Here is a 19,200-nt window from a genome sequence, read left to right on the forward strand (position 1 = left end):
AGAGAAGAGAAAAGTGAACTATGAGTTGTCACATCTTTTTTCCCCATAAGGTAGCTGGTGGGTTCAAACTGTCCATCTTTTGGTCAGCATCACATGCCCTATGCCACCAGGGCTTCTCATATCCATGCAGAAGTTGTACCATGAATAAGTTATCCTGAGGAGGCATTGATACCTCTGAATTATACTGGTGGAAAAGAATACTGACCCTCCATAGACTACCAGGAGAACAAATCAATCTGTCCTGGCAGAGGTAGGGGAAGAAAGCTCCTTGGAAATGAGCCTTGGTCTCATATACTCTGTAAAAAATCACCAGGAGAGATATCTGGAGAAAGATAGCAAGTACAGCAAAGCAGAAGGCTGTCAAAAAAAGAGGAAGACCTCCTCTTTTTTTGACAGCCTTCTGCTTTGCTGCACAGACAGTAGTTAGGACAATGTGCTCAAACATCGTATAGCAATAAAAGAGGGGATGATGCCAAGTCGGGCAGCACTTCATTCCATATTATACGAGGCTGCCATGCGTCAGAACTTCCTTGACATGACTTAACAGCAAACGCTTGCACTGTTTCTGAGGATTGCACCACGTCACTTAAGGTATGAAAAAGAAATACTTCAAGTGAAACATCACACACGCCTTGTTAAAGACAGCATGCTCAACATAGAAACAACCCCACTTCTTCTTCTGCCCTTGGTTTTCCTAAATATTAGCAGACCATCCCTTGCTTGCAATGAATCATTGCACATACTATGGTTAAGTCTTTCCTTGGATTTTTCTTTTTTAAACAATCAAATTTCTTAGGAGTGGCTTATAACGCAAAACCCTATGTGTCACAGCAGAACGGCTTCAGAGGATTTCCTAAGGTGTTTCTGGGCAGATGCGAACCACCAACTTCTGGGTTAACAGTTAAGCTGTTCACTATTGGCACTACCCAGGGACTATAACACCAACAAGGTCTGCAGGGCAGCTGACTCTTAAATGTTGTTTGCTGTGCTTCCAACTACAATAAGAAACTAAAAGGCCCTTATTATAACCCAGAGGACAACATCCACAGCTACATCCAAGCTCCCCCCCCCACCTTTGTAAACTCCAGCTTTCAAATAATTAGCAGAATTAATTAGCAAAGCCAGTTGATTCTCAAAGAAAGCCAAGCTGTATTCTAGCTAGTATTCCTTTCTCAACAATGACTTCCTGGGAAGAGGGGACTAAATATCCAAGAAAAAACAAACTAATACTAGTCTTTGAATTTTGGAGTCCTGACTCCAAGAAAAGGCAAAATCATATTACCCAGTTAAGATCATTTAGAAGATTCATTTTCTAAAATGAGCTTTGCTGGTCTCTCTCCAAAACCTGAAAAAAGAAGAATAAATGTGACTTCCTATTCTCGTAATGTACGTGACTTTAGACTTAGGACTCTACGACTGGAAATAATTAACATTGCTTTCAAAAAAGTCAAAATGGGGGGAAAAAATCAAATGGCAAGGACATACTGACATCTGCTGGCATTTCATAAACTTCAGCCTTTTTCTGAGGCAAGGATTTGTTCCAGAATGTTCTGTATGTTGTCCTGCATTGAGACACGTTGATGGCCCACCAAGATTGATTTTTTTGGGTTAATTTTCAAAATTATGCAGAGAGAAGAACATCAGGGTGTAGGAACTCAAGCACCTTTCCTCCTGGAAGGAGAGTCTCTCCCTTATTGCTGGCTGAGTAAAGCAATCTGCAGTTTTATGAAATTCATGAATTCACTTATTTTTAAATCGCAGAAGTGGTGGGCCAGAAGCAAATTAAATTCTATGAGCCGCCCCCTCTCTCCCTGATTATACTGCTGTGCTTAGGAGCTTGACCTATAGTTGTTTCCAAATAGTTAACAAATGAAGGAGAACAGGGAACATAAAATAGATCATGCTGTGCTGCCAAGCCAAAGGCAAACGGTTCGAGTCCACCAGCTGCTCTGTGGGAGAAGGACCGACAGTCTCTTCCTGTGTAATTTACAGCCTCTGAAAACCTGCTATAAGTCACACGTCATAACAGCCAACCTTTTCGCAAGATCAAAACAGAAGAAGGTACTTCAGAACCCCAGAGGCAGCAGAACCAGAATGCAGGAACAGAAATAATAGTATCTAAAATGTAAACTTTCAACAAGAGGCATCATCTTTCTGTGTTGCTGTGAAGCTGGGAGCTACACCATCAATGTTTCCAACACCAGCGGGATTACCCACAATGGACAGAGTTCAGAGGTGCTGTCAGACTAGGAAGAAAAGCCTGGCAATCCACTTTCAAAAATCAATCAATGGAAACAACAGAATATTTTCAGATGCAACACTGGAAGCTGAATGCTGAAAGGCCCTGGAAATCACCAATGGCCACAATAGTAGATTCCTAAGCACCAGGACCATGAACATAGGACAAACAGGTCGTGTTTTGTTCTGTTGTATATGAAATCTCCATGAATCAGAGTCAAGTAGAAGGCACCAATGAGTTGTGTAAATAGAAGCCTTGAAAACAGACTATAAAATGTTTAAGTCCCGAACTTACCAGAATTTTTCTAACCTCTCATGGTAGCATCGATCCAATGCAGAGACAGTCAGAAGGGGGATTAGGGTAAAGATACAGACTTTGTTTTCTCAAGACGCCTTACAGATATTATTAAGATACATTCATCAAGCTGGTGTCTAGCTCTACCTGTCATGCTGTCATTCATTAAAAGTGGGCATTAAAAAAAAAGTGGGCATTGACGTCCAGTCCAAACTGACTCTTGTCTGTCCCTCCACCGGGTTTAGGAAGCTCTAAACCGCACAGGCAAATGCCTTTCTCCTTAGGAGCTGGTAGTGAAATTGAACCAACAGAGAGGTGTGTACTTTGGATCAGTAGCCCAATTCCCTAGGGTCTAGACCATACGAGCTCCCTTCTTTGCTGAATGTATCAGTTAAACTAAAGGATTGCTTGGGTGCAGAGTGAACATGTCTGCGAGTGAACCTGTAGGCAGCACATCCAGGTGCCACACTGTTCTACCAGCAGAAGAATCACTGCTTCTCACGCCCATGGGGACTTGAATTCTGAGGTCACTGCAGACAATCTCTCCACCTCCTTGTTTCCCCTTGTGCCTTTTCTTCTTCAAATCACATACAACACACACCTCACACTCACTCATACACACTACACTCAACACACATACACACCACACACACTCATACACACTCATACACACTACATCCTCATGCACACTCACACACCCTTGCACGCTCACTTATACAACATGCAAATGCTACAAGCTCACATGCATCTTCACAAATACACTCACACACAAACATAACATAGATAAATTTTCTCATATTTATACATGTTCCTCAGGAGAAAGGTGGACATTCTCCTCCTGGACAATGAACCTGCCGGAGGGTCAGCTGTGAGTTGGTTCCGACTTGACAGCACACATCAACATCAGGCCCAAGATGTAGACATGTATTCTGAGCACCATCTCAGCAAACTCAGAGCTGCCTAAGTTTCTGTGTCTTGCTGTAGCTGATCTGGTCAGGAGCTAAAACCCAAGTTAATCCACTGACTCTTCCAGGAAGGGAGCCTAAGCTAGTGATTCAGAACTTCCTGTTCAGGTAAATCTAGTCCAGACCTTCCTCTTTGTTCCAGATAATCTAAAGTGTGCCCAGGATAGCTTCTTTGCTCAGAAACATCTGTCTACAAAACCTTTCTGACTTGTACCGGCCTTTCAAACACTTGTCTGACTTCCAGACCAGAAGTTTCTCAACTCATGACTTGAAAAGCCTAGCTCTGGGTCGATTCCCAAATGCTTCTTACTGTGGGCATTTCATTTCAACTAGTCCTTACTCTGAGCTTCAAGGCCATTTCATCAAGGGATGGGCCTTGCCTGCCTTCCTACTTCATGTGTTGTGGTTGTTACCAGGGACTGACTTGTCGTGACTTCACGTGACAGAATACAAACCGTTACTTACTGTTGGAGGAAAAGACTGTCCACCAGGTGGGAATGGAACTTGGATCTTCCACACGGAAGGAAAGGCTTTTACTACTGCACTACCACTGCCTGCGCCCCCCCCCCCAGAAATAGTCCCTAACATATGAAAAAAGACAACTATGTACCGACTCTTTAGGAATCCCTGCTTGAACGTATGTTCTCTATCTCTTCACCAGCTTTAGCAATCAACAACAATTGTATCAAGTCTTCTAAAGATGCGGAAAGGAAAGATGAGTAAGTTCTTAATAATCCTGAACCAAGAGTCATACTACGGACCTGCCCTTTCTTCCCAAAGACCCAAGGAAGAGCATCTGATTCACAGGACATCTTAGAGACACTAATATTAGAGCCCAACGAAGGGCCCAGGGGCCTCATTCCAAGGTGGGGAGGTGGGAGAGATGCCCAGTCCACACTCTTGAATCTGGCCAGGCTGCAGATGCTGAATCAGCCCTCTTGGTACCCTGCTCTGTCACTTTCCATAACGAGTCCAATGAGTGAGTGTTTCTCTCTGCCAATCAATCAGAGCCCGTGCATATGGCCGCTGTCAGCGGCTCCGCAGGCGGAACTCCATCCGGAGACTCACAGTCAGCTCCCGCCAGGATACACGTGCAGCTTTGCTGGGTTGTTCGCCTTCACTCTCCATTCATCATCTTGGTTATCATCGAGGGGTAAGTATGGGGATCTTATGCGGGGCCAATTTACTGTCCTCAAAAGAAAACCACAAACCCCTACAAGGGGCCAACTCCGACTCACAACTACCCCACCGAGGATCCAGGTTAGAGTGGTGCTTCACGGGCTCTTCAAGGCTAGTGCTTCAGAAAGAGATCGCCACCCCTTTCTTTTGAGGTCCCTCTCCTTCACTCACCCACTGATGGCCATGGAATGGGAACCCTCTCACAGCTGACCCACCAGCGGCTTTTCAGATGCAGTAAATCACATGGGAAGACAATTCATCTCCTCTACAGCCTCTGCTGGATTCAAACCACCAAAAAGGTATGGGCTTTTGGTTACTAGCACAACACCATATGCCACCAGAGTCTGAGGTACCTCTGGAGAGACTCACACCCTCACCTTTCTCTTAGAAGCCGAGTGCTATAATCATCTTCACCAGCCAGGGGCTTTTTATTGTCTACAATGATTCTGAAATACCAGCAGTAACACAGCAATACTGAATTTAGGATTATTAAATGATAATATACTTCATTTCTTATGTAACAATTAGAGCGCTCTGGTGGCCTACTGGTAAGAAACTGTTCTGCAATCCCAAAGGCATACAGTTCAAATCTGCCAGCTGCTCCATGGAAGAAGGATGGGCAATCTCCTCCCATGTGATTAACTGCCTCTGAAAACCCACTGGAGGGTCAGCTATGGGTCGGTTCTGACTCAATGGTGCACAGCAACAACAATACAACTTACATTAAGTTATAATGATATCACTATAATACATCAATATAATCAAGCCTATTAAATGATGATAATATTGTCATAATTTTCATTATGATTGTAGCAACTACCACTACTCCAAGTGAAGCAAGTGGTTATCTCCATCTCTGGGCCAAGCATTGTCCTGGATGCTGGGGATACAGTGCTGTCCAGACCAGGTACACAGCCCTCTGGTGGGGTCACCATTCAGTAAGGTAAGCCAAGAAGTTCTTCATGCTCATACATAACTCCATCTTGGATAGTAGAAGAAAGGAGAACACACTTAGGGTGATAGGAAAGGTGTTTCTGAGCAAGAAACAGCCGTAAAATGAAGGACGTGTAGGGGTGAACTAGGTAACTTCAAGAGTGATAAGGAGGCAGCAAAGAGGTGACCATGGAACTAAGAATAAGGATACAGGACTCTCGGAGGTGGTGGGAGCCTAGCCCCAGGGATTCTGGAGCAAGCCTGGGAAGGGGAGGCGTGTTGTCTCCTCGAAGGGCTACCAGGGGAAGAACAGCTAAGTATGATAATGTGTACAGATGCATGGTTTCTCCCGCCCACACAGAGTATTACTGAGAAAACCACGCTTATTTTCTCCTCTCAGCTAATCCCTCTTCTTGAAGGGGAAGACTCTGTTCTAAACCCCCAATGGATGGGGGGAAAGAAAGCTTCCTATCTTTCCTCCCCCCCACACATCTGATTGAGTGAAGGCTGACAGAACAAACTGCCTATCCATTCAAAAAAATATGGAGCAAAATGAAAACACAAGATCATAAGCATAAAGTAGGCAGGTTTGATGGTCTAACAGAAGCTGATAAAACCTCTGAGACTACATCCTTTACTTATCTTCTTAGCCAAGAACTAAACTCAGCCCTTTGCCTCAACTTTTAGTCAAATAAATGGGCCTAAAAGGTGAATAGTAACACAAGAAGGTACTAGCCTCTTAGAACAATCTATAAGATTCTGATCTATCAGATCAAAAGGATAGCACTCGCTTAGAGAGAAAGCTCAGAAGACAGGAAGAACTGAGATTGAAGAATGGGTAGATGGGAAAAAGAACCCCACAGAGGAAGAGGAAGAGTACAGTTGCAATATGGGTATTATAGTTCGTGTCATAGAGCAAAACAGATAGATCACCAAATGGTCTCATTTCTTAGCTGTTGCAGGGTTTCTTCCTCCCAACATCAAGAAATCTATAGTCCAAAGTGAACTGTTACAGAGATAAGCGGGAATTTAAACAAGAAAGGTGGGCTGGCCAGTAAGATGTGTTGCTTTATTTTTCTCAAATGCATCCAACAGTGTTTATCAACGCATTTAAGCATGAAGAAACTGTGTTCCTCTGCACAAAGCCTTTGGAAATGGCTCTCCTTTGGAATAATGTGCAAAGCCCTTGGGCTTCTATGATGCTGTCTCAAGGATGTCACTGCATCAGTGGTCCATTCTTCGGGCCCTGCACTTGCTCAGCTCTCTCTGAACTATTTCGTACTGAGACGACCCTAGAACAGAAGCTCTCTCGGGACAAGGGTATTTGTATATACTGACCATTGTACTTTGGTACAAAGCTGTTGTTCTTGGCTATTGTCTAGTTAGCTCCCAACTCTTGGAGCTGGGGATGCCCTTCCCTGTCCCCATGATGAGCACTGATAGCGATGTTGATCATCTTAGGAGCTTTACCAGCTATTACTGAGAAGTGGATAGTCAGGCCTTTCTTCTCCGTTATCTTAGTCTGAAGTCTGTTTAGTATCCTAGCAACACACGAGCATCCAAGGACATGTGATAGCTAACGTGAAGTGTAGTGGCTGAGAATCAAACCCAGGTCTCTTACATGAAAGGCAGGGATCCTACCACTGGACCACCTCTGTCCTTGGGCACACTGTAAGGCTCAATAATAACCAATGGATGGATGCATAGATTGAGAAGAGTATATGCCTCTTGTCACTTGGGTCCCAGCCCAAATTTTTCCTCCTTAGAAAGTTATTCTCTATTATATTGTTGTAAGTATATTTTTTAACTCTTGTTACATTATCCTTTTTTTTTTGGGGGGGGGTGTTTAATTTTCTACTAATTTATTTACAAACTTCGAATACATTGTTTTAAAGAACAAATTCGTTCCATTTACCTCAAAACCCACCCATCAAATTCTACAATCCCATGATTAATCACCTCCTCCCTCTGCACATCCTCTTCCCTCTGCTTCCACCCTCTCCCACCCCTCTTGGATTTTTATACTCATTCTAGAATAGTGGTCCTATACAATATTTATCCTTGTGGGACTGAGTTAGTTCACTCAGCATGATGCTCTCCAGTCCCTCCCAAATTGGGTAATAATTTATGAAACCATTGCTCCTGCATACAGCATAGTATTCCACTGTGTGTTACATTATCTTTATAAAAAGTATTTTCTCATCCTTCGTTTAAGTCCCATACTACCACAGAAGCTCCAGGAGAGCTTGCTCTTGTCTTGTCCACTGAACATTGATCCTGACACATGGTATGTTTGGAATATTTCCTGTATGGACCAGCCTGTCCAAAAACAAACAGACACTCCATCTGTGTTAGTAGGTAACAGTTGACTTTATCTCTTGGGTTTGGTTACCAATGACAAAACAATGGAAACTGTCATGCTCAGAGCATCTAGAGATTAAAAAGATGATTGTCCATTAGCTAAGTCTAATTGCTATTTTTTAAATAATCTCGGGCTCTACAATCTATTGCAACCATGTCCACTCTTGAGAATAAACAACAATGTAAGATCACAAGGGCAGCATTTTCCCAGAGATAAAGCTCTGAAGGTAGGAAGAACTAGGATAAGTGGAAACAAGAATCACAAAGAAGGAGTAGGAGGAATATAGTTAAAATGTGGGAGATAGAGATATATAGACCACTGAAAGATAGAGATCTATATCTACATCTAAGTCTATCTTATCTATATTTAATATCACATAACAATGCATGCATGAGTGGTTTGATTTCTTTGATGTTGCACGGTTTCCCCTCCCTGAATGTCAGCAGAGCTACAGCCCAAGTCATTTAGAACTGGGTGCCTCAAAGTTCATACTATGTCACGGTGAGCCCACATGACAGAGTAGAACCTTCGTCAAAGGATTTTCAAGGCTGTCATCTTCATAGGAAGAGATGATCAAGTCTTCCTCCCTCAGAGCTACTGACCATTTGCAATGCTTGAGCATGGTGTCACCAAGGCTCCTTTGAAAATATTGGGCACCCTTCATTTTGAAGCACAATCATTGATTTTTTTTAAAAATTAAATGTGTAATATGTATACTTGTGTCTGGAGGCAATTTTTTAAATAAAAGAGGTAAAGCATTGAGGAGGCACCACTCACAGTTTCCTTAAAAAAAAAAAATCATCTCCAGGGATGGTTCTGGAATGCCTGCTGGTATTAATTCAGGAAGCATGCTTATGGAGTTGCTCGCATGCTGGGTCGCAATGGCAGGGTTTCCTACCTGATGTCCTTCAAAGCAAAGGCACTCGGATTTCAACAATGTCTTTCTTCCATGCCACTGGGAATTCACTGCCTCCCCAAACGATTTTCTGTGGCAAATACCATTTCGCTCTTAGAATGTGTTCATTATGCCCACACATCAGCTTAAGGAATGCAAATAAAAGTGTCATTTTTGGAAAGATGAGATGTCAGGCATACTTACAGAGGGGAGACCAAATTTTCTAGGTGCAAAACCAAAACTCATCTGGAATGACTCTCATAACAGAGAAAGGCTGGGTACGGCTTAATCCCAATGAGTGATGCTTGTAAAGAAACATAAACTAAAGACAGGAATGCCATCAGAGAGCTGAGGATGGCTAATTGTCCTGTGCTCTGACTTTAGAGGAATTGGTAATAAAAGAAAAAAATAGCCTCAATTATCGTGAAGCGAAAATAGGCCAGCATGGATCGCTTGCAGGAGGAGACATCTATTTAGACCCATGTTTGGGTTTGGTTTCTGAGGAGAAAAGCCTAGGACCACAGGATGGCATTAAAAGACAGCATGCTCTGAGGAAAGGCAAAATATCCTAAGCTGCCACGTCCAGCCCGAGAGACCAAGGCCTTCCAGCTGATCAGAATAAACCCATAATTGCATCCAATTGCTGTAAAAAAAAATGTAATTTTAGGGTATATGACGATAGGTAGAGACAGGAAGCCCAAAGCGAGCAGCCTAAGTTCCTGCCAGTGTACAGCACTCTCTCCCCCCACTAAGAATATACAGAGAATAGAACAGGGGGACACACCAGGCTGGCTTTCGTAGGGAGATGAGAGATTTTCTACAGTGCAACCACCCTGTAGGATTAACTAGTTTGTCTCCAAATGCCAAGTTTGCATTTGGTAGTCACAGGAACAAGTGTGAGCCTACATTTTTTTATTGCATCAAAGACCAGAAGACCCCAACTTGGAGTCTCTGAGTGGCATATAAGGCTAAGTGCTGGGCTGCTACTACTAACAAGGTCAGTGGTGTGCATTCACCCAGGGCTGTCAGTAGTAAGGCCTGGCATCTGATTCCAAAAGGTCACGGCGTTTGAAAACCCCATGAAGTAAGAGCCACTCTGCACACGTGGGATCACATCAGTCAGAACCAATTTGATGGTAAGGAACACAAACAGTACTAAGTTTTAAATAATAAAGAAAATCAGTATAATTTAGGTGCTTAACTACACAGCAGGGTGCTCGGATAGCCTAGTGAGTAAACAGTTGTACTGCCAACCTAAAGGCAAGTGGTTCAAATCCACCTGATCCTCTGGAGAAAGACAGGCAGTCTCTTCTCATGTGAATTATAGCTTCTGAAAATTCCTACGAGGGTCAGCTACGGGGCGGTTCCAGTTAGAGGCTGCATACCAACAACAATCATGTACCAGACTCTGATACAAGAGTTTATTGCTTTCTTTCTAAGTCTCTTTATTTAATTCAAGGAAGAGAAAAAAAACAAAAACAACACCCCAACACACAAACAACTCACTGCTGACAAGTCATTTCCAATTCCTAGTACCCGGCAGGACGGAGAATTTCCCAGAGGGTCTCCAAGGCTGCTTTATGGAAGCAGAAGGACACTTCTTTCTCCTGTGTGAGCTGTGGGTTCAAACAGCTGGCTTTTTGGTTAGCAGGCAAGTGCTTTAACCATGGCACCACCAGGTTAATCCAGAGACCAGTGTCACTACCGAAACCTTCATTTTACAGGTGAACATCCAGGGGTTGAGTCACCTGCCCAAGGTCACAGAGCAGGAGAGGGGCAGAGCTGAGGTTTGGGGTTGCCTAAGCCACAGTGCTCAGGGTCTCTCTACAGCTGTGGGAAGATGATGTAATTTTGTTTTCATTTTCTTTCTTCCTAGTGAACTCTGTGTAACAAGCTAACTTGGGAGGCCCTACTGGAGTCTCCAGGTCCCGCCTTCTCCCTTCCTCTCTTAAATCCCAGGAGTTCACAGAGGAGGCGAGCCTGGAGTCAGTAACAGTGGTTCACTGCACGGCCCTATCCAGTGTCACCTCTCTCCTTCATTGGCCCCTGCCATTTCCTCACAAGAAAAATGATCTTGGCCAAAAATAATCCTGCCAGTGGTTCAGCTAGGCCCTCTGTGGTCACTTAGAAAGGGAAAAGATTCAGGCCCTCTCATCATTTCCTCCCCCTAATCCTTTGTAACAAAGATAAATGGGAAATAGGGAGAGGAGAAATTAGGGCTAGCAGAATAGGGAGCAAAGACAGGTAGGGCTTTAGGTTTGTCCCCCTAAAGCCGTGAGCGCAAAGCCAGACCTATTTGTCATCATCTGACTTAAAATTTACATATATAAAGTTGGTATATAATCCTGAAGGCACGCGGTTTGAGGCTATCAGATGCTCTGCGGGAGAAGGATGGGCAGTCTCCTCCCATGTGATTAACTGCCTCTGAAAACCCGCCGGAGGGTCAGCTATGAGTCAGTTCTAACTCGCCAGTACACAACAAGAACAATATACATTCAGAAAAAAAAATTATGTACATATACATTTATCTATATGTAAATTAGATCTATGATTTATATATGAATTTTTAATATAGATTTTATATATTATATGTATATAAAATCAGGACGCTCTGGTGGAATATATATATATATGCTCCAAGTTACTGCACATCCCATTTCGATTTAGCCCCAGGCCATGACACTTGCCTCTCACTTCATTCCAAGTTCAACTGCAAAGCCCTGTTGTTGGGCGCCCTGGTTCCCAGCAGGTGGGGCGAGGCCTTCCTGCTCCGGAGCAGCCCCGCCCCAGCCGCTTCTGGGCAGCCAAGTGTATCTAACTCACGCCTGTTTTCTAGCTAGAAGCCCCTCACTCCCTGGCGGTGAGGAACGGACCCGGCGGCTCCAGGGCTCCTCGGGACGAATCTTCGCGTGCCTTCCACGTAGTTAGGCTCCGCGTGACACCTCCTCAGAGCAAGCTAGCGCCTCAGGGCTCCCTGCGCATCCCCGCCAGGTGGCGGGGAGCCGGGAGCGGCGCCCAGGGAGCCCCGCCCTCGCCTGGATCCCTCTAGCGCTGGGAGCTGGGAGCTGACGAGGAGCGAGCATGGCCTGGGCTCGGTTATAACACTGCCTGCTTATGAAGGAACCAGCGGGCGCGACAGGAGTTTCCAATTCCGGAGTTTCCAGACTGGCTACCTCTTCCTGGGGTCGAACATGGGACCCCGGGGTCTCCACCTAAGAGACCCTCCTCTTCGCGCCACCCACAGAGGTTCTGAGCTTCTAAACACCTCCCTGGTCACCTAAGTACCTCCCACTTAGTCTTAGAGCTGGTTCTGATGGGGAAGAACCGAGCGACCCAGGGATCGAGCAGCATGTGTCCCAGACCGCCAAGGAGGTTACCCCAAGTGCGCAAGCAGGTCCTGCCGCTCTGCCAGGCTCACTTGAGGGGACCAATGAGGCCGCTTGCGCGATTTGGAGGATGGGCTCTTATCTGAGCTCCACTGGCGGTAGACTCGAGTTCTTGGCCCCCAAGAGGGTCCCCAGGGAGGCAGCTCCACACCCTGAAAAAGTTCCCAGTCTTCGCGCGCGGGGAGGGCAGCTGGTGATCAAGGTCCGAGGTCTGCCCTCAGCAGGACCCTTTGGGCCAAGTCAGGGGGCTCAGAGGCGGTGATTCCGCCTGGACTTACCTAGAACTCCTGGTGCGCCCGGCTGGGTCCCCTTGTCGTCAGCCCCAGACCCCCAATTGCCCCTGCGCTCTCCGCACCCCCAGCCACACTCACCATGAGCTGGAGGCGGCGGAAGGGGGGGCGAGGGGGGGAAGAATAGCTGGCTGCTCTTAAAAGCGTCCGCAACTTCGCTGACAGGTCAGCCCCGCCCAGGCGCCTCTGCCTGGGCGCAAGTGGGCGCAGCTGGGCGCGCAGCGAGTTCCAATGGTCCAGGGGCCCTGCTGGCCACCGCGTGGGGGTCTGGAGCACACACACGGATTCTCAGTCTCGGGGTTCCCAGTCTGCTCCTTGTTCAGCCGGTGTTAGAGGCTCCAAGTTCTCTGGCTTCGGGAGGCGAAGCGGGGCGCACGGCGGTCCCTTCCAGAAGCGAGTGCCCAGCTCGCTCCCTCTCTTGCTCTCGCCGGAGGCGCGCACGGTGGGTCTGGAGCCTCCGCCTCTGCGTTCAGGGCTGGCCGAGGCCCCCCGGGGCCGGGGCGACGGGGGAGGGATTCCCTCTCTGAGTCCGGGCTTCTCCACCCCGCGGACCCCCAGCGTGGGCCGCTGCCGCCGGCGCGCTCACCACTCGGGGCAGCGCCGCCCGTTCCGCCGGCTGGGGCTGGAGGAGGCGCAGGCGGCGCGGCGGCACGGGGACGAAAAGGAGGTGACCTTCAAGCCCCGCGCTCGCTCGCGCTGGCTCAGGGAGCCCAGGAGGCGGCGAGGGTCGCAGGGGAGCCGCGAGCACCCCACTGGCCCGGAAGAGCGCGTGCAGGCGGGCCGGCGAGAGTGGAGAGGAGAGCTCGAACCCAAAATAGAGATTAGAAAATAAACAAAGGAGAGGGAGAGCGAGTGATGGTGTGCGTGTGAATGTGTGTATGTGTGTGTGCGTGTGCGTGTGTGTGCGCGCGCGACTGACAGCGAGCAGCCCAGGCTCCGGAGCCAAAAATAATCCGGAGCGCGAGGGAGCGCCCCCTCCCCCTCCCCGGGCCACTGTGGCGGTCACGCGTGAGGCCCCAGATTCCAGGGGGCGAGGCCAGTGGTAGCCAGGCGATCTGGGGTCTCTGACCTAAGGAGGGAGGGGCCAGTTGGAAGAGGGGGGCAAAGGATTCAAGCTTTTGGGCACCCTAGACTTCTCGGGTTTGACAAGGGGGTTTGTTCCGATGGAGCACGAGCGCCCCTCCGCCATCCTGACCCCCATGGAAGTAGACAGCTCTCCTGAAGAACGCAGAAGGGGCGGGGGGGGCGCGGCGGCAGGTCGGTGCCCCAGCCCACTTCAACCTGGCTGGGCAAGTTTGCTGGCAAATCTTCAAATTTCTCAGAGGAAAACTTAGAGTAAGCGGCTGCACAAGAACGAAACCCAAACCTGAGCTCCAAATATTTAGCTAAGGCCTCACTGACCAAGTGAGTGACCAGTAAGCTGCATTTTGCCCCAGCCTGTGTTCCTAGGACCACCTCACCCTTCAGTGTCTCTGAAAAGCCGCTGGATAGAAAGCCATAAAGCCTTAGCAGAGGCTAGCTCTCCAAGAAGCTGTGGGATGTTACTTTCTCAGCTGCCTTGAATTAGAAGTTTGTGACCCTTTAACAAGGACGTTGTTGTTTGCCTCAGAATCAGAACTGACTCTAACGGGCCCTCCCTGATTTTCAGGGTTAGTTAATCTCATGGGAGGAGACTACTCATCCTTCTCATAAGCAGCAGCTGATGAACTTGAACCACGTGCCTTTCAGATTGCAGCTCAGCTTCTTACCACTAGACCACCAGAGCTCCCTTCACAAGGGCAACGACTTCTTAAGTGCTTATTCCTAACCAGATGCTGTTTTAAGCTCTTTACGTGGATTAGCTCATTGAATCCTCTCAACAACTAGGTGAAATAGGTACTGTAAGGTTTTTTCTACTTTATAGATCTGGAAACAGAGCCTTGGAGAAGTTAAGGCAATGCTTCTCCTTTTCTGACTCCTACTCTCAACGCCCGCTAACTAAAACCCTTGCATTAAATCATCATCATCATCATCAAGTTATGTGACACTGCACACTGTACCATAGTCTTGTCAAATGCCATAATGGTTATCCATTATGTACAGTGTTTGGATGAGCTTCCTGATTGATTTATTCTGGGAAGCAGGAGTGGCATCCACTCCCCAAACTAGAAGCCTCTGGAAACTCTATAAACTCTCTAAATGTACAGAAATGATGGCAGTTATAGAACAGAGTTCTGCACAGAAATTATGTTAGTCATAGAACAGAGCTTTGTGCAAAACTTACTCTTGTATTTGACTTGATTAAACTTAACCACTTCTAAGTGAAACTAGTGCTGTAATATCTGAAGGAACACTCTTCCACTTTGTTCACTCTCTGTCAATGGGCTGTATGAAGTAACCTGGGTTGCTGTGATGCTGAACTTTGGACCTTTGGGGTATCAAATATCAGAATGGTTTCCCAATGTGGACAGTGTTTGGTGGAGCTCCCAGCTGTAACACAGGTTTGGAAGCAGGAGTGGCATCCACTTCCTCAACCACATGCCTCTGGAAACTCTATGAACTTGGTGAAATGACGATACTTATGGAAAGGCGTTAGGTCTTTTGTTCATAGAGTCACTATGAGTCATGATCGACTCGATGGCAATCAACAACAACATCATATTGCACAATAAAATCTGAAAAATACTGGGTTTATAATATCCTTGTGGTCACACAGTTGGAGGAGCCAGGATTTCCCTGGGCGGTCTGCCTAATTTCAACCACAGCACTCCCCTTCCATCTGACCGGGAGGATGGGTTTCTGGGTTTGGGAGGTTGTCCACATTCCTATTCTATGCTTTGACTGGTAGAGAGTTGTGCTGATAACACAAAGGCTATGTCTTCTTCTAGCAGTTGGAATCCACCAGCAATTCCTCAGTAGAAGATGGACAGTCACTCTCGCTCAGTTGATAGCCTTGGATGCCCAGTAGAGGGCCATCTATGAGTCAGTTCTGACTTAATGACAACAAATTTGAGGGTTGGGTTTTTTTGTGGTTTTGTTTTTGTTTGTTGTTGTTTTTTTTTAATGGTTTGACTGTCTTTGCATTTATTGCATGGCTCCCCTTCCGAATAGAATGAACATTTCCCAAAGTAGGAGACTATGCAATCTGCATTCCTGTTTACCATGCATGCTTGTAGATTTCCTACTGTCCAACATGTAGCAATGATCATAGAACTGAAAACCACAAGGAGCAATGCAACTCATCTTGGGATTGTTATGGGTTGAGATCAACTCAGTCACAGCTAACAATAACGACACACTCACAGCCCACTAGATGGGATCTACACTCGAGCTCTTCCATCTTGTGCATCCTTGTCATAAAGCAAAGAAAGGGAACGTCTACATACGCTTGGGATACTTTAAAAAAAATCAAACAAAACCCAAAACCACGTACACCATCTCACCATCATTTGAGGCAATAAATTTGCCAGCCCGAAAAAGACACTTCTAACTCTGGCCCTTGAGAAAGGACACTTTTATAAGTTAGTCTGGCCACATGTTTCCTTAGGATGCTCTTCCATAAGAATAAATTTGTATGTAAACACCTCCCCGCCCCTTCCTTTCTACTAGTCTCTCCTCCAGTGATAGCTCAGTGAAGTCATAAATCGGGGTTAGTAACATCATACTCATTTCCCCCTGGAAACTGTTTGCAATGGGGAAAACCACCGAATTTAAATGTAATTGTCTAGCTGTGCAGGGAGATGAGATGGGTTGTAAAAGAGGTATTCTCAATTTAAAAGCAAATTATCAATAATGAGAGAAGAAATAAATGGCAGTTAATGGGAAGTTCTGTTGAAACATAATGTTTTGTGCAAATTCGCCAACAGGAAATGTTTCTCTATACTCCTTCATATTTTATTCCAGAAAGGGGGAAAATGCAATCATTCAAGGCAGAAACACTGACTGTTGTTTATTAAAGTGAGTGATCAGTGGGGGCTCTTCTTTTTTTTAAAAAAAAAATGTTATCCCATCAGACATGAAGTAAAATATATGCAATGATCTCAAAATCAAGGTCAGCCAGAGTCTGCTCTGAATTGTTTATTTTGGAGTTGAAACAGGCCAAGAGATATCAGCATTTAGTCTCAGGGATGACTCAGAGGCACCTGTATAGCTACATGGCTTAAGAAAGCTTACTATGAGTGAAGGAGACCTACATTACAATTTAAGGCAACATGAGAGGAAAGATCAATATAGCAGACTATTATGCTATTCCTCTGGAAAGTACTAGTTTTTTGTTCACAATGATGACCTTTCCCATTTCAGACAGAGGTGGGTTTTTTGGTTTTTGGGTTTCGTTTTTGGTTTTGTTTTTTCATTTCTCCATTTGGAAGGACTATGCTAAGTTAAAAGAGAGGTGCTGAATTGGACAGCTCCTAGCATGTCACAGGACAAAGCCCAGAAGTGGTTATAAAGAATATGGAGACTTTGGCTCCTCCTACTGGACATGAAATATACTTTGCACTTTTATGATAAAGTCGTATGTTAAAGATGGTGTAGCAGCAGCTTATATGTTAGGCATAAGAGAAGCTATTTTATACGTTAGCACCAAAGAAACCAGTTTGCTCTGACAGTCATTTTAAGACATAAAAGCCTCAATAATTTTAACAATAACATGTTCTGCTGAGCTTTGTGTTCTCTAGTACATGCTGACCCCGCTTGGTTACCACTCCTTGACTACATCCTGCCCCTGGACCAGGGCCTGAACACCTATGAGAAGAGAGAAACAATGACTCCCGAATAGATAGAAATCTCAACTGCCAACTGCAACAAACTTTGTGTGACTCCCAAGCCCAATCTCCGTATATAAACCTGATCTTTGCTTCTCCTTGGGGGTCTGAATGGTGTAGGCACTAGCTAATGGTCTGGCCGCATACAATAAAGCTTTGCTGGTCCCCAAACATTGGCCCGAGTGTTTAGAATCTTGTATTTCTACCATGACAGTGGTACCTTCTGTAAAGCCTGGGACAAAGAAATGACTGTAGCTGTATATTTGAGGGACGATTCATGAGCCCTGTTCAGTCAGGCCCATATAGCAGGTAAATTACCCCCTCTCACCGTCAACTTTCACATCTCCTCTAACTCTGTTTCTAGGAGTCCAAAGTATTCCACACCATTTATAATTGCCTGGTTTGCTCCCTCCACACTCCCATTTCCCATGTTTATGCTATCGTGCAAGATCACTGTTCTCTGGTGTTTTGTCCTAGCTTATACATATGTTGATCTTCCAAACTGGAATACTCTCTTTTATATACTCTTTCCTGCATCACTTCTATGTACGGAGCTGCAGTGGCCTGGTCGATAGGAAGCTGTGCTGCTAACCCAAACACTGTGCCTCTCTGGAGGTCAGAATCCACTACTGGCTCCTCAAGATAAAAATGAGCAATCTACTCCCACAATACAGTCTCAGAAACCCAGTTTCCCCAATATTTATAGTCTCTGAAACCCAGCTGGAGGATCAGCTATGAATCAGTTGCGTGATGGCAGTGAGTGAACGGTTTGCCTTTAAGTTCTCTATTTTTATATCATTTTCTCCCGGACACCACCATCCCTCACCTCTCCCAACACAGGTCAGGTCAGTATAGCGTTCCTTCTAGGAGATTCTCTAGCACCTACAATTGACTTCATCATATCCGTTATCAGAACATATTGTAGATGTTTTTTCCGCTAAACTGAAAACCACTTGATGCCAAAGACTATTACTTATTTGATCTCTAGTCCAACCACTGAAGATGATCAATAGATGTTTGCTGAACCTTTCTTCCCTGCACTGGATTTAGTGATCAGTTGGTGGAAAAATCTACTCATCTATTCATTCAGCTCATCGTTCCTCCAGCATTGTAAATATATTTTACTCTAGGATGGTTCCTTAGGTAAACCACTTAGTACATACACTAAACATAGTCTCTGTGTTCAAGAGATTTACAGCTAAATGAGATAAACAGTCATATAATAAGTGATTGCAACGGAGTTTTGAAAGATCTCTGCCAATTCAGGAAAGGAGTACATATTCAGACAGGAAAGACAGAGGGAGGTGAGGAAAGATTGTGAAGAGTAAGACACAGGAGAGAGCATAAGAGTTGAATGAAAGACATTCCTGGAAACGAATGCAGCTTATGAGAATGAATTCAAGAAGAGAGTGTCTACCTCTTTCAATGAAAAGCAAATCTGTTCAGTATGAACAGAGTCATGCTGGCTGGAGAGTGGCAGAGAAGACAACAGAGTGAAATGGAAGCTGAAGAGCAAGACTAGAGAGAGCTCATAAAAGGCCCTGAATGGAATTGTCAGGCATGGGTTCCTTATGACAAAGCAGTGATTGGATGGCATTAAAACCTGTCAAGACTCATGGCCCCTGTAATCCCCACCACCATTGCCTTGGACACTGCTCCGCCACTGCTCATGTTCTCCATAATGATCATCATATATTTTTAAGAACTCCGCAGATGGTCACGATAGTGCACTCTAGGATTTTTAGTGCTGATTGGTGATGCTTTAGATAAGATGAGAGAAGGCAGGGGGGGAAAAAAGCAAAAATTAAAGAACATCAAAATAGCAAATAATCCTTATTTTTCTTCTTGTAAAGGTTCCATTTTCAATATTAACTATTGAATAGAGGATGCTGGACACAAACTTGCTTGTAAA

The sequence above is a fragment of the Elephantulus edwardii genome, unplaced genomic scaffold (assembly GCF_000299155.1).
Source record: "Elephantulus edwardii isolate Elephantulus edwardi_28Jun2011 unplaced genomic scaffold, EleEdw1.0 scaffold00162, whole genome shotgun sequence".
NCBI classification, from domain to species: domain Eukaryota; kingdom Metazoa; phylum Chordata; class Mammalia; order Macroscelidea; family Macroscelididae; genus Elephantulus; species Elephantulus edwardii.